This window comes from Bison bison, unplaced genomic scaffold, assembly GCF_000754665.1.
Source record: "Bison bison bison isolate TAMUID 2011002044 unplaced genomic scaffold, Bison_UMD1.0 scf7180017864345, whole genome shotgun sequence".
NCBI classification, from domain to species: Eukaryota; Metazoa; Chordata; class Mammalia; order Artiodactyla; family Bovidae; genus Bison; species Bison bison.
The window spans coordinates 291,501-306,505 of NW_011494917.1; positions in this window are offsets into that span (position 1 = coordinate 291,501).

Genomic DNA, 15,005 nt, shown 5'->3' on the forward strand with positions numbered 1-15,005 from the left:
CACAAAAAAAAAAAAAAAAAGGACTAGAAAATGTTCATTAATCTGCCCATATTGTGAATGTAGCACTTTTTTTCTGATGTGATTTAGATCACCACTTTATTAATACTTGAAAGGATGATGTTACAAACTTCAGAATAGAAATACATAATTCATGAAATTCTGTTGTTAGAGCTTTTGAAAGCTTGCATGGCACTTTATTGTTGATTATTACTGATGGCATTTGGCTTAATGGTGCAAGACTAAAAAATAGTAAAGTCATTTAGCCAAGAAATTAAAAAAGGATTAGTTAATATGTTCAGATAAGGAATGACTGATACAAATTTCTGAATGCTGTTTCTCTGCATCAGAGCTGAAATTGGAAAGTAATTTTTATCATCCTTGGCACTGTCCTTGAACTTTTATCTGTTTAATGGAAATGTTAGGGTGAATAAGGTCAGCCTATTTAGAAACATCTCAAGCTAATTTGGCTTTTGGTTCAAGGCAGTCTACTGCTTTTCTGGCTAAAGAAAATAAAAGAGGCTGCTGACCATCAAGATTTAAATGTTACCTACTTCTATTTTCACCAAATAGATTTTGTATGAAAATGTCTAGCTGTAAGTGTTCCTGCAAGGGCAGTTCAATATGTTGCATCAGCATGCTCAGTGGTTTTCCAATTCCAGCCTTATTTTGCCTCTAAAACTCTCTCTACAAGTGAGTCCATGTTTTTCAGACCAAATGTAAGAGTATTAGAGAAGGCATTTAACTTTCCAGTTCTAGATCTAGTCTGTACCTTACAAGGTGCTGTTTTCTGCCATTCCCATCTTGAGTACTTGTTGAATGGGTTGGGTTTCTGTTCTCTTGGATAAAAGATTGGACTAGGTGACCAGTGGGCTTCCCAGGGGGTGCTAGTGGTGAAGAACCTGCCTGCCAATGCAGGAGACATAAGAGATGCAGGTTTGTTCCCTGGGTCAGGAAGATCCCCTGGAGGAGGGCATGGCAACCCACTCCAGTGTTCTTGCCTGGAGAATCCTGTGGACAGGGGAGCCGGGCGGGCTACAGTCCATAACGTCGCAGAGTCGCACATGACTGAATCGACTTATGCATGCACGCACGATCAGTGACCCTTCCAGCTCTGATATTCCTCAATCAGAATTTTGTGACTTCCAGTATCGGCCTGTGACTAGGCAATATTATGGGGAAATCCTTTGCTAATTATGCTTGTTGTAATGAAAACGAATGAACTGTTTCCAGTTCTTGATAATCTGTTTAAAAACTAGGTTCTGAATTAACTCACTTCTTAAAAGTCTTTCTCTAAGAGTTTCAGATTCTAAGAAGGCTGCTGAATTGACGATTATAAATGTCAAGTCGGCAATATTGTTAAAACAGAAGCCTTTATGACCTTTTCTCTTGCCCTATGTATTTTTCTTGACGTCTGAAAACTTGAGATTTCTGAGCATTTTTCATTAAGTTTACCCTTTTCAAAGTTTTTTTTTTTAATATGTGGGTCATTTTTTTTTGTTTTTTTTTTTTCTATTTGTTTTGTTTTTTTTTTCTATTGAATTTGTTACAGTATTGCTTCTGTTGTTTATGTTCTGGTTTTTTTGGCCATGAGACATGTGGGATCTTAGTTCCCTGACCAGGGATTGAGCCTGTACTCCCTGCCTTGGGAGGTGAAGTGGTTCACTGGAACGCCAGGGAAGTCCCAAGTATACCCATTTTAGTTATTATTTAAATTCTTCTCAGAAAATTTTATCCCCATACTGCTGCTACTGCTGCTGCTAAGTCGCTTCAGTTGTGTCCGACTCTGTGCAACCCCATAGACGGCAGCCCACCAGGCTCCCCCATCCCTGGGATTCTCCAGGCAAGAACACTGGAGTGGATTGCCATTTCCTTCTCCAATGCATGAAAGTGAAAAGTGAAAGTGAAGTCGCTCAGTCATGTCCTACCCTCAGCGACCCCATGGACTGCAGCCCACCAGGCTCCTCCATCCATGGGATTTTCCAGGCAAGAGTACTGGAGTGGGGTGCCATTGCCTTCTCCAAACTACTTACCTGAATATTATAGATTGTAGTTTCCATATAAAATTTGACTTTGGAGGGGAAAAAGTATTTCTTAACTAATAATTTAGAACCATGAATCGAGTTTATATGTCTTTATATGTGAGGAAAATTTAAGAATCAGAAATAACTAAGTATTAATTTGTTGGCAGTAAGTCACAGAGCCAGATTCCTAATTTTTTTCAGCCACGCAGTCCTGGGAAACAAAAACTCAGATCATTCTTCATTCCACACTTACCATCTTATATCCCTATTTTAAAATGCTGTAGTATTTTGGGAACAATTACTATGGTATTTGCCAAATGGGTTGTTTTTAATTACATCATTTTCTACATTTGTGAGTTGCACTTTTACTAAGGAGATGTTTTGGCTTCTGTTTATTTAAATGAATTCATTTTTCGCTGTGCTGAGTCTTCATTGCTGGGCAAAGGCTTCCTCTAGTTGCGGTGCGTGGGCTTATTACTGCAGGGTCTTCTGTTGAGGAGTGCAGGCTCTCGGCGCTTGGACTCGGCTGTAGCTGCGGCTCGTGGCTTCTAGAGCTTGCAGGTCAGGAGTTGTGGTCACAGGCTCAGTTACCTTGCAGCATGTGAAATCTTCCCGGACCAGGGATCCAAACCCGTGTCCCCTGCATTGGCAGGCGGATTCTTACCCACTGCACCAACCAGGAAGTCCTCTCCATTTATTTTTAAGTTTTGTTTTTGCCTATGTCTGTATGGGCTTGTGACTTTCTATTTTACTCAGTGGGTTATAAGCCACTGATGCTCCCCACAGGGCTCTGGGGAGACAGACCTTCATTACCCTGGTTGGCCTCCAGCACTCCATGCTTACCTGCCTTGCTCAGCCCCACCTAATGGGCTTCTGAACTGAATTAGTCAAGAAGGAAAGGAAAACATTTGTTATTGGCAGCAATAATAATGCAAAGTGAAACTACCTTTTGAAATTTTTTTCTAGACCTTCCAACTGTACTTTTAGTGACCTTTTTGTTCTTAGGGTTTTCATATTCCTTAATATGTTTTTCCTGTATTGTTTGCCTTATTATCTCAAATTATATTTACCTATCAGTTTCTGTTTTATTATTATAGAGTTTCCCCTGCAATGTTAATACATGTCAGAGGCAGAGGCCTGTATTTTTAAACTTTAGTTTATAGCAGTGTTTTTGTTCGATGCCATGCATCATTGGATCTCATTGCTTGTCCTCTGGTAGAACTAATGTGTATAAAATTATGCTAGCTTTTTCTGAGTAGTCACACTGATATTTTCAAATCGTCATTTTTACCAGGTGCTAGAATGCTCTTTGTTTAATTTATTAAGAGAAGGGCACTCCATGTTGATATCTTCTGGAGGAGGTTAGATGCCCCTCCTGTAGGCACTGATAACATTCCATATTCCTCTTTACAGATTGTACTGCCAGTCTATATTTGTTTCCCCACTAGAGTCTCCAGCCTTTGCCCTTAGGCCCCGTGTAGGGCTTATTGAAAGTCTTTTGAAATGAATTGAAGAGGGTGAAAATAAGTAGTCGGTTTTAGAACTTTGGGATACTGGGGAGTTGATAGGGTTTATGCCAGAGGCTCTGACTGCCCAGACTCTCTTCCTATTTTTGGTCTAGGAGAATAGCCTAGAAATTTCTGCTTTAGCTAGCCTAATACTAGCTAAGATCATGAGAATTTATTAAAAAAATTATTGGAATATAGTTGTTTTATAGTGTTGTGTTTCTTCTGTACAGCAAAGTGAAACACCTATGCATATATATACATATGCAAGCAATGAGATCCAATTTATACATATCTCCTCTGTTTTGGATTTCCTTCCCATTTCGGTCACCACAGAGCATTGAGTATAGTTCCCTATGCTATACAGTAGGTTCTTATTAGTTACCTATTTTATACATAGTGGTATACATAAGATCTGGAGAAGGCAATGGCACCCCACTCCAGTACTCTTGCCTGGAAAATCCCATGGACGGAGGAGCATGGTGGGCTGTAGTCCATGGGGTCGCTAAGAGTCGGACACGACTGAGTGACTTCACTTTCACTTTTCACTTCCATGCATTGGAGAAGGAAATGGCAGCCCACTCCAGTGTTCTTGCCTGGAGAGTCCCAAGGACGGGGGAGCCGGTGGGCTGCCGTCTATGGGGTCGCACAGAGTCAGACATGACTGAAGCGACTTAGCAGCATACATAAGATCATGAGAATTTTTTAAAGATAATAAATTTAAGAATCTTTAAAGATGGCACTCTTAGTAAGTATGCTGCCAGTTGTCAGCATTTTAAAATGTTTGAGAAGCGAAAAAAAAAAAAAAAGATTTAGTTTTTCCTTGAGGAACTTGCGCCTTGAATGGAGAGCTATATCGAAGGGTCAGTGATACCAGTATATAGTGGTGGTGACGACACTTGTGAGGTCATTGAAATTATTCATTCATTTGTAAAGTAATGATTGCCATCCTCTCTTCCTGTTTTATTCAACTGTGAGATTCAAATAGAGACACGCCAAAAGCTGTAAGAGTTATGCAAATTCAAGATTCTGTAATTTCACTACTCAGAATGCAGGGAATACAGTCATCTCTCAGTCTCCAGGGAACTGGTTCCAGGGTCCTCAGACTGAAATCCATGGATGTTCACGTCTCGTATATAAACGGGCTTAGGGACTTCCTTGGTTGTCCAGCGGTTAAGACTCCAAGCTCCCAATGTAAAGGGCCCAGGTTTGATCCCTGGTCTTAGGTGAGGCATGCGGGAACTAGTTCCCAGAAACTGCAGGCACTTCCCTGAAGTGGTGGTCTTGTGGTTAAGACTCTGAGCTCCCAATGCAGTGAGTCTGGGGTCAGTCTTTGGTCAGGGAACTAAGAGCTGGTGCAGTGAAATAAACACATAACATAAACGAAGACCCACCCCAGTGGGTAAGACTCCACCTTTCAGTGCAGCGGGCGAGGGTTCAATCCCTGGTCTGGGAACTCAGGTCCCACATGCTGCAGGGTGTGGCCAAAAATTAAAAAATACTGAAAATGAAATAAGCCCTGCCAAATAAATCAATAAATAAATAACCCAGAAGCCAACACGTTTTCTCCAATCAATCAATGAATAGAAAAAGAAAAAATACCCCAGAAACCAGCATATTTTCTCAAGGGTTATACAGAATAAGAAAGACAAGTGGACTTGGTGTTATACCCAGTTTTAAGTGCAGTAGTCCCAGGAAGAGGGGCAGCTGGCTTTACAAATAGAAGCTGTGACCGTAGCAGAGGATGAAACATGAGAGCAGATTAAGGCAAATAGTAGAATAATAGAAACTGGTGATCGAATTTTAGTAACAATCTCTACATAGTGATGTAGGAACTCCTAGTTGTGGATATGTATGTAAAAATACTAAGCATTTAATATAAAGAACTGGAGAAGGAAATGGCAACCCACTCCAGTATTCTTGCCTGGAGAATTCCATGGACAGAGGAGCCTGGTGGGCTACAGTCCATGGGGTCTCAAAGAGTCGGACGTGACTGAGCAACTACCATACACACAGTATAAAGACCATTGGACTTACCTGGTGGCTCAATGGTAAAGAATCCGCCTGCCAATGCAGGAGACCTGGGTTCAATCCCTGGGTTGGGAAGATCCCCTGGAATAGGAAATGCCAACCTACTCCAGTTTTCTTGCTGGGAAATTCCATGGGCAGAGAAGCCTGGTGGGCTGCAGTCCATGGGGTCGCAGAGTCCAGTGACTTAGCACGTACTTATGCAAAGTGATTGAAGACAAAATTTTTTTGAATTGTTTATTCACAGGTATCTCTTGGAAGTTCTTTGCTGTTCTTCTTATTGCTTTCCAAACAGAAATAGTACAATCTGTTCTTTTTTTCTTTGCTGCTACATTGTAGGAAATGATTCCATCTGCTATTCAGTGTTGTATATAAGAGCGCTTGTGTGTTTTTAGTCTAGGTGTAAATATTTAAAACTACCAGGAATTTTTTTTTCAGGAAGCTATTCACAATAGCCTCATTCATCTTAAAGAGCTTTACTATTACAAAAAATGGCTAGTGATGTTAACTTTATATAAACGTAATAAAGTATGGATTATCTTAATGTTAATATATTTATTAAGCTTCACATTGAAACATGTATCTTACCATATGTAAAATAGATGACCTGTGCAAGTTTGATGCATGAAGCGGGACACTCAAAGCCAGTGCTCTGGGACAACCCAGAGGAGTGGGGTGGGGACGAAGGTGGGAGGGCCATTCAGGATGGTGAGACACATGTGCACCTGTGGGTGATTCACGTTGATTTATGGCAAAAACCACCACAATATTGTAAATAAATTATCCTCTAATTAAAATAAATTAATTTAAAAAATATATATGTTTATTAAGCTTTAGCTGAGTGGAGCACTGCCTATATTCTTTTCATTCTGAACTAATATTAAAATAACCTTTGTGGGTATGTTTGATGCAACCAATACAGGCTTAGAGTGCAATCTTAACACTTTAATAGTACTCTTGTAGGTTGTAGAGGGGAAGCTAAGGATTAGATTTTTTTTTCTAGATTAGTAGCTTAAACATACTAGATTTAAGTTTCAATATATTTATAATACTTATAATATTTAGTGTTGTCATTGTTCTGGCAAAATTACTAGGACTTTATAGCTGCCTTTGTTCTGAGTGTAACGGAGAAGTATAGCGAATTTGGCAAAAGCAGATGGTAGTGGTCAGGTGAATCCCGCTTTATTAACTCAGTGGAAATTTTCACAATGGACATTCTCTGTTAGTATAAAATAACCTGTAATCCCATAAATGGATATTGTGTATGCACCCTGGATTTCTGTTTACTATTTTTCTCATGGTACTTTATGTTGCTATTTTTATCCCTGCTTTGAAATAGCCAGCAGTCTATTGATCTACTTTATGAGTTGAGGATATGATGCAATATTTTTAAAATGCAAATTTAGGTTATATTAACATAAAATGATAGAAATGTACACTGAGACAGGCTGGATCATCAACTGAATACTAGCTGTGGTGTACTGACCAACACTTAAGTTGGCAGGGCATAGGGAACCTTCGATAATATAATAACTGTTTGTAAATTGTAATATTACATTTCACGTATGTAAACTATGTATGAACAAAATAGTGGCACGGATCCCCCTCCCATCCCTCCCTTTCCCTTGCCCCTGCAAAATAATGGCAATCCTGCCTCCAGAAGGGCTTCCCTGGTGGCTCAGATGGTAAAGAATCTGTCTGCAATTCAGGAGACCTGAGTTCAGTCAAGGGTCGGAAGATTCCTTGGAGAAGGGAATGGCTACCTACTCCAGCATTCTTGCCTGGAAATCCCTTGGACAGAGGAGCCTGGTGGGCTACGGTCCATGGGGTCACAAAGAGTCGGACACAACGGAGCAACTAACACTTTCACTTTTGCCTCCTGAAACTGCCCAGGATGGTCATGGCCCCACGGGATACAATTTGAAATACATTGATGTAAGGGGAAAAGTATGGGCTTCCCCGGTGGCTCAGCGGTAAGGAGTCCGCCTGCCATTGCAGGAGATGCGGGTTCATTCCCTGGGTCTGGAAGATCCCTGCAGGAGGAAATGGCAGCCCACTCCAGTATTCTTGCTTGGAAAATTCCGTGGACGGAGGAACCTGGAAGGCTGCAGTCCACGGGGTCTGGAAGAGTTGGGACACGACTGAGTGACTGATCACACAAGAAGAAAAGTGCACTGATGGGCAGTTTGTTTCTGTAGGTAGTTTGAAAGCTCTGATAGTTCTTGAAATATAAGCAATAAGGCTGCTATGATGCAGCAGCCATATTTCTTGAAATGTTAAATGATGGAGAATGGGTAGTTCTTCAGCAGAACTTGCCTTTACATGGATGATGTGGATTGTTTGGGGAAGAACATAAAGTAGAATAAAGAAAAAATAATACTAGGATTTAAGACCCTGAGACATAGCTCTATGCCTTTTTTTGAAGCTAGTGTAGGCAGAGTTTCTAAATTGAAATAATGAGTTTTTAAAAAATACTTCAACTCTTGGAAGATCCAGGTCTCTTTAAAGTTCATCATCTGAGTCCTCTCTTTCCTCTGTGAATATCTGTAGCACTTAAGAAGTATCTTTCCAAAGGTATTTACAACATAGTGATGTATTTGTGGGATGTCTGTATTTTTAATCTCACTTATTATAAGACTTCAGTTTTCTTAAAAGAGCAATAAGAGCAGGGATCTTTAAAAAAATCAAAATCAGGATCTCAAAAAGCTATGTGTACACTCATGATGTCCATAGCAGTGTTTTTCGCATTAGCTGAGCGATGGAAACATTCCAAATGTTAATCAACTGACAAATGTATAAACAAAATGTGTTAAATATTATGAATATTTATTATGGAATATTATTCCGTCATAATAAGGAAGGAAATCCTGACACATGTTAAAACATGGATACATCTTGAGGACGTTATGCCAGGTGAACTAAGCTAGCCACACACAAAAAATTCTGTATGATTCCATTTATGTGATCCACCTATAGTCATTAATCATGGAGACAGAAGGTAGAGTGCTGTTTGCCAGGGACTTGGGGGTGTGGGAGAATGGAGAGTTTAATGGATATGAAGTGTATGTTTCTCATACAGAGTTCTGGAGGCTGGTTGTACAGCAATGTGAGAACAGCCAACATTACTGAATTGTACACTTAAAGGTGGTTACGATGGTCAGATTTGGGTCATGTGCATTGTACCCCAACTTCTAAGGAAAGCCTGCGGAAACTATTAATATGTAAAGGTGACCGTTAAAATAGTGCTCAGAAATAACTGATCGAATCTGGTTATACGTCTAGATTTTAAGACGCAAACTTTGATTCAAATTTTGTAATGTGATATCAGTGGTAAAGAATCCGCCTGCCAATACAGGAGACAGAGATTTGATCCCTGGGTCAGGAAGATCCCCTGGAGAAGGAAATGGCAACCCACTCCAGTATTCTTGCCTGGAGCATCCCATGGACAGAGGAGCCTGGCAGGCTACAGTCCGTGGGGTCGCAAAAGAGTTAGACGTGACCGAGCGACTAAACACATTCATCTTTAAATATACATTGTTTTCAATCATAAATTAGGAAACAGAATTTAGTGTGGGTCTGTAAAAAGCACCACAGAGTTCACAGAGATTTGTCCAGCTATCTCTGTAGTAATGCTTTATTTGAATTTTCATGCCTCATAAAGGTTTATATTTTTCCTATTTCTCACAGACCTACATCTGTGTATGAAATGACTCTTAGCATTGGGCAGAGTTAAGAGACAAGTGTGCAACAGTGTGCCATTTAAGAATTTTATTTTTAAAAATTATGCAATTAGATTTATTAAGACTTCCCTTGTGGCTCAGCTGGTAAAGAATGTGCTTGCAATGCGAGAGACCTAGATTCGATCCCTGGGTTGGGAAGATCCCCTGGAGAAGGGAATGGCTATTCACTCCAGTATTCTGGCCTGCAGAATTCCATGGACTGTATAGAATAAAGAATTTTATTAAAAAAAAGATGTAATTAGATTTGTTTAGAAATTGTATGATGTATATGTTTTGTTATTTTCTTTAGAGTTGAAACTTTTTTTAGTTGAAACTTTATTTTGAGAATACTTCCAGGTTAACTTATGTCAGTTCAATAGTGTCGGGTTGTGACAAGTAATTTTTGAGAGCCGTCAAATTCACTTCAGATCCCTTTATCGTGGTAAGCGTTCCACAGTCATTCCAGATGTCTTGATCTTGTGGCACCCATGAATTTCAATAATGTAATGCATTGTATATTCTTCTATGCTTAGTGGAACTGGCAGAATGGTTAAAGTTGCTGCTCCACTGGGAGAGAAGGTTCTGGTCACGTGACCGAGGTCTCTTTCCAGGGGGAGGTCTTCTCTGAGGTGGGGTGCGGGAACCACGGGAGAAAGGAGAGTGTGTAAGGATTATGTAGAGTCTGATGATGGGTGTGAGCACGCGGGAGGAGGTCCTCGGCAGGTGGGTTTCTGTGTCTGAAGGTAGGTCTGCTTTTTGATCACCCTGGATTGATGGCTTGGCTGGTTTAGAATTCTTGTTTGGAAGTGATTTTTTTTTCCCCCGTCAGAACACTGAAAGCATTGCTCCACTATTACCAGTTTCCAGAATACAGAAATTCTTTTACATTTTGGACCTTTGAGGCTTTTGTATATAGCTTTTCCTCCATTTTTTTTGGAAGCTTGCAGACTCTTCTCTTTTCCTCAGGAGTCTGAAACTTCAGAGCAGTACTCTTGAGTAGGTTTGTTTTCATCCACTCTGTGGCTTTTTACGCCCTTTTGGTCTTCAGTTCTGGGAAACTGGCTTGAACGATCTCTTCTGCTCTGTTGTCTGCGCTCTTTTGTTTGAAATCATTACTATTTGGGTGTCGTCCCTTCCCCACGCATCATCTTATTTTCCTCTTCCCCCTCCCTCCCCCATTTTCCATCTTTTTGGTTTTCTTGTTCTGTTTTCCGGATGATGTTCTCAACTTTATTTTTCTAACTCTTTTATTGCATTTTCCATGTCTTTAGCTAGGTAGACACACGTGTGCTAAGTCGCTTCAGTCGTGTCCGACTCTTTGCGACCCCATGGACCATAGCCCGCCAGGCTCCTCTGTGCATGGGATTCTCCAGGCAAGAATGCTGGAGTGGGGTGCCATGCCCTCCTCCAGGGGATCTTCCCAACCCAGGGATCAAACCCGAGTCTATGTCTCCTGCACTGGCAGGGCGGGTTCTTTACCACTAGTGCCAGCGAGGCACATACACCTGTGTAAATGTACGTACTGTGTGTGTGTATTTTATGTGGAAAAGGTGGCTTGGCAGGGTGATGGAGCTTGAGAGGAAGAGAGGGAGAGAAGGGACAAACAGGAGCACCCTCAGAGCTGTATGGACTCTGCGTGTGCGTGGGCTGGGGGCTTGTTGCTGTGTAATTGGGTCAGCCGTTCTGTCAGTAGCCTCTGCCATCACTGTCTTTACGGCTTTTCTCTTCACTTTGTCCATGGCCCAGAGAAGACTCTTCCAATGGAAAGTTGTAGTCCTGGTACCAGCATCTATTGAGGAGAGACTCTATGGAGCTCTCAATATCCAGCGTGTAAAATTTTGTGTAATTTTCCTGTTTTTTAATATTATGTCCCCGCTTTCAGTTATGCCTGGGCTTCTATTTCCAGCATTCTCTGTGTGACCCTCTGCAGAATAAACCTCCAGTTTTATTCCAGGGTTGAAGAGGGCAGTTGCTGGGCTGAAGTTGAAGAAATACAGGATGGAGGTGTTGAGGGAATGTAGGGAGTAAAGAGGGGACTGAGTGATTTTCAAATAGGTTTTCTTTTATTTATGTATTTTTTTATGGGAGGATAATTGCTTTACAGTGTTGTGATGGTCTCTGTCATACATCAGTGCAAATCAGTCATAATTTTATGTAGCACCTTCCTCTTGAGCCTCCCTTCCCCGTTAAATAGAACCACTTCCTTTTCAGTTCAATTCAGTTCAGTCGCTCAGCCGTGTCCGCCTCTTTGCAACCCCATGGGCTGCAGCACGCCAGGCCTCCCTGCTGCTGCTGCTGCTGCTGCTAAGTAGCTTCAGTCGTGTCCGACTCTGTGAGACCCCAGAGATGGCAGCCCATCAGGCTCCCCCGTCCCTGGGATTCTCCAGGCAAGAACACTGGAGCGGGTTGCCATTTCCTCCTCCACCAGGCCTCCCTGTCCATCACCAACTCCTGGAGTTCACTCAAACTCATGTCCACTGAGTCAGTTATGCCGTCCAACCATCTCATCCTCTGTCATCCCCTTCTCCTCCTGCCTTCAATCTTTCCCAGAATCAGGATCTTTTTTTTTTTTTTTCACTTAAAAACTTCATTGTTAAGTACCACGCATGTCTAAATTTGCATCAGTTTGAAACACTTCTGCTGGCTTTGCAGAACACAATAGCTGCAACTTTCTTTAAATCTTAACAGTCGTCTGCTTTAGGTCTTTCCAGGCTCGTCTGCTCCGGCCTTCCCCTCCTCCCCGTGGTGGGGTCAATCTACTCTGCCCCGACGCTGAAATCGGGTCACCCCTGGGCCAGTGGGAATCTGCTTCTAGAGGGGTTGGCCCTGCAGCTAGGGTGGCCTGTACTCCTCGAGGAAGCCCTCTCTTCTTGTTGTTTTCTCTTTGCCCCATTTTTATGCCCAGTCAGCTCTTCGCATCAGGTGGCCAGAGTATTGGAGTTTCAGCTTCAGCATCAGTCCTTCCAATGAACACCCAGAACTGATCTCCTTTAGGATGGACTGGTTGGATCTCCTTGCAGTCCAAGGGACTCTCAAGTCTTCTCCAACACCGTAGTTCAAAAGCATCAATTCTTCGGTGCTCAGCTTTCTTTATAGTCCAACTCTCACATCCATACATGGCTACTGGAACAGCCAAAGCTTTGACTAGACAGACCTTTGTTGGCAAAGTAATGTCTCTGCTTTTGAACATGCTATCTAGGTTGGTCATAACTTTCCTTCCAAGGAGTAAGCGTCTTTTAATTTCATGGCTGCGGTCACCATCTGCAGTGACTTTTTAGCTTCACCTTTATCTGGCATCCAGCAACACCTGGTGCTGCCAGTTCTTAAGCCCTTTGGGGATGGTTTGTTCAAGGGGGTGGTTTTCACCTTTTCCTCATTGCTGTCCTAGGTTGTGCTAAGTCCATCCGTACTCATCCATTTATTTTATATGTTACAGAATTTTACATCTCATTTCATTTATCCTTGTGGTTTTATGCCTTTTTGGAAATCCCTTTATTGAGATTTTGAAGTGTTGAGAATGAGTAGAGCTAAAAGCATGTGTTCAATCATCTATTTTAAATTGGGAATTTGGGAACTTAAAACTTGATCAAGGTGATATAAGAATGGGTATCTTTATTTATTTACAATAAATAAATTTGTTTTATTTGAATAAATAAATTTTTTAAATTATTAAATTTAATAAACTTATTTTAAAATTATAGTTGATTTGCAGTGTTGTGTTCGTTTCTGGTGTACAGCAAAGGGATTCAATTGTGTGTGTATATACACACACACACACACACACACACACACACACACATACATATATATATATGCTTCAGGTTCTTTCCCATTATAGTTTATTACGAGATATTGAATATAGTTCTCTGTGCTATGCAGTAGGACCTTGCTGTGTGTCTGTTTTTATCTACAGTAGTTTGATCTGCTAATACCAAACTCCTGATTTGTTTCTCCTCCCCATCCCCGTTCCCTTTTGCTAACCATGAGTTTGTTTTCCATGTCTGTGAGAGTGCTTCTGCCTTGTAAATAAGCTCGTTTGTATCGTTTTGTTAGATTCCACACCTAAGTGGTGTCATATGACATTTGTCTTTCTCCGTCTGACTTACTTCACTTAGTATGATGATCTCCAGGTTTATCCATGTTGTTGTAAATGGCAATACTTCAAGGAATGAATGTTTTAATGTCAAAATTAATACTTAAAAATCTGTTAGTGTGTAGTGGCAGTTGGAGCATAGTGTAAGAGTGAAGCTTTTGGATGATCACCCCAAAATAGATCAGAAGAGGCTTATGTATATGATCCCTCATGTGTTCATGTTCGTTAGATTTGTAGTGTAATGCCACTTTCTTTGTGATCTAAATATGTGATGAATACTTCAGAAGTATAAATAATTTACTTTTCACTCTTTTAGTAGCACATGTTTCTAAAATGAGTTATATTAAAAATCCAATAATTGCATAAATATTTGAAGGCATATATGTGCTAGTGCTGTATGAGCTATTCTGAAGCCCAAGGCAGTGCTTCAGAGCTACTGTTCACTGAGAAAAGTAATGTTGAATATTTAAGGACACATCCCAGGAGGATACTAAAGTGCGTAAGTATTTAACGAAGACTTTTCTTGTTGGAAGAATTACAGACTCACAGGGAACATGATTAAATGCTAAATTTTATATTAGGCCTGACTCTGCTGTATATACAGACTTGGGTTTGATCCCTGAAGATCCCTTGGAGAAGGGAATGGTGAGGCAGTCCAGTATTCTTGCCTGGAGAATCCCATGGACAGAGGAGCCTACCGGGCCATAATCCATGGGCTCCAAAGTGTTTGACTGACCGAGTGACTGTCACATACACACACACATTCACACACACACACACACACACACCCCGGGTCTTTAGTTGGAGCACACAGGGTCTTTAGGTGGGGCATGCAGACTCTTAGCTATGACATGTGAGATCTAGTTCCCTGACCAGGGATCAAACCAGGCCCCTTGCATTGGGAGCACAAAGTCTTAGCTTCACCAGCTCCACCACCAGGGAAGTCTCTGAGGCTGTTTTCACTACAGGTGAGACACCACTGGTAAGCTCGGGCGAAGGCTCGAAAGATACTGAATTCATTCATTCAGCAAATATTTATTGAGTGTCACAGTTGGTTTCATTCAATTGTGAAACCAGGCAACTGTTTCACAATTGGATGTAGCAGTGAACAGACATATAAAAATCATATATACATATGTCATACATAGAAAGCTTAAGTATAATAAATAGATTGTGCAGTATGTTGCTGCTGCTAAGTCGCTTCAGTCGTGTCCGACTCTGTGTGACCCCATAGATGGCAGCCCACCAGGCTCCCCGATCCCTGGGATTCTCCAGGCAAGAACACTGGAGTGGGTTGCCATTTCCTTCTCCAATGCATGAAAGTGAAAAGTGAAAGGGAAGTCGCTCGGTCGTGTCTGACTCTTAGCGACCCCATGGACTACAGCCCACCAGGCCCCTCCGTCCATGGGATTTTCCAGGCAAGAGTACTGGAGTGGGGTGCCATTGCCTTCTCCGGTGCAGTATGTTAGAAGGTGATAATTGCAAGGGAAACTATAAAGCAGAGGGATGGAGAAGGGAGAATTTGGGCCCTACCTTGAGGCTGAATGGTTTTCATACTGTATTTTCCAGAATGCTGGGGGTAGCCATGGTGGTTCAGAGGATCAGTAACCATGTTTTCTGAATTTTATTTTTTTTTAAT